The sequence below is a fragment of the Lepus europaeus genome, chromosome 21 (genome assembly GCF_033115175.1).
Source record: "Lepus europaeus isolate LE1 chromosome 21, mLepTim1.pri, whole genome shotgun sequence".
Lineage (NCBI taxonomy): Eukaryota > Metazoa > Chordata > Mammalia > Lagomorpha > Leporidae > Lepus > Lepus europaeus.
Window position 1 is genome coordinate 51,069,013 of NC_084847.1, and position 2,020 is coordinate 51,071,032.

The window sequence follows — 2,020 nt, forward strand, 5'->3', positions numbered from 1 at the left end:
ATATAACTCCCCCCCGCCCCGCCGCCGGGGCTGTCCGCCGCGCCGCCTGATCGCAAATCGCACGCACGCACGCACGCGCACGCGCGCGCGCACGTACGCCGCCGCCGCGCCGCGCCCGGCCTGGGCCGACGGGCCGCTGCTGGCCCGGCGCGCTCTGCGGCCCACGTGGGACGGCGGCGCGCAGGCCGCGCGCGCGCGCATGGCCGGCCGCGCGGACCCATTGTGTGCTGGCCCGGGGGCTGCGCCCCGCCCTGCGGTGCGCGCCGGTGCGCCCCGACACCCCCGAGAGCCCCTCCGCGTCCGCCGGCGCCGGTGCTGCCCCCGGCCCGCTGCGCTTTCGCACCTCTTCCGGGTAACCCCCGGGTCCGAGCCACCTTGGCTGGGGGAGGCCCCCACGGAGCGGGGCGCTTGCTGGGACGGCTCGGGGGCGGGGGCGGGGGCGGAGGGCCGGGGCAGGTGCGGGGGTTGCACCCTCGCCGAGCCCTGGGAGGGGGGTGGGCGTCGGGGCCCCTGGCTTTGGCCCGGTGCCTTTGACGTCTGCACCAGGCTGAAGCCATGGGCCAGGAACTCTCTCACGCGGGGCCCGAGGACCGTCCTTATTTTAAAGGCAGAGATACGGAGAAAGAAGGGGAGAGACCCAAACGGCCTCAATGGCCAAAGCCAGGAGCCTCCTCCAGGCTTCCCACGTGGGTGGCAGGGACCCAAGCACTTCGGCCATCCTCCACTGCCTTCTCGGATGCACCAACAGGGAGCTGGATCGGAAGTGGAGCAACCGGGATTCGCACCGGTGCCCACATGGGTTGCTGGCGCTGCGGGCCGGGGCTTAACTTAATTGAGACACTATGAGATAGAACCTGGCCTGTTAACCTCAGCTCCCCGTCTTACTGCTGGGTGACCTCAAGCAAGCCGTGGGGCCTCTTCAACAACTCGATTCTCTCATCCAAGGGACCCGGAGAGCTCCGACCTCTCAGTGCTGTGAAGACTGAAATAAGTGTTTGTAAAATTCCCGGCACGGGCACGCCCGTATTGAGTGCCAGCAGGTGTCTGGCAGCCTTGTGGGGTGCGTGCATGGATCATTTCCAGATCGATTCTACGGTCAAGGAGCCTCCCGGATGGAGGGAGCAGGCTTTGAACTGTTAGCCCCTGGCTCAGACACGGGCCAGGGGTTTCCTGTCTTCCTGCATGGTTCAAACTTGGCCCCTTCCTCCGCACAGCTGTCCCGTAGCTCCGTGGGTGCATTGAATGAAAACCTCACTGTTTGTGCCCACATGTTTGTCGTTGGTCCGAGGCCGCTGAGACCAGAGTTGCAGGCCTTTGGCACAGCGGGGGAGGTGCCGCTCGGCACACCTGCGGCCATATCGAATGCCCGGGTTCCAGCTCTAGCGTCATCTCCCTGCTAATGCACACTGTGGGAGGCAGCAGGAGATGGCTCATGCGCTTGGGTCCCTGCTGCCCACGTTGGAGACCCGGATGGAGTTCCAGGCCCTTGGCTTCTGCCTGGCCCAGTCCAGGCTGTTGCAGGCATTTGGGGGAGTCAGTAGATAAAAAGATTGCTCCTCTGTCTCTCTCTGTCTCTCTGCCTTTCCAGTACAATGAAAATAAATAATTTAAAAATGCGGCTGTTACTGGTTTAGGTCCTTACTGTACATTTTATTGTTCTCTTACAGTGTACTAGTTACAGAAGGCTGTAGGACAGTGTGTCGTGTCACAGTGGCACCAAGCTCACACACCTTGAGCTTTGTGCGAGTGTCCTGAGATGTTGGCACAGTGGTGAAGTGGCCTGCGGATGCATTCTGTCAGCAGGTGTCTCTGTCATTAGGCTACATGTGACTGTTGTGTGACCTCAAGTGAGTTGCTCAATCTCTCAGTTCTTTGCAGGATGGGAATAATGGTCACGGTGATACTCATTTTCAGTGATCATTTGAAATACACTGTGTTGAGATGAAGATCAACCATTTGCATTGTTTTGTTTGTTTGTTTGTTTTTTACAGAGTGGATAGTGAGAGAGAGAGACAGAGAG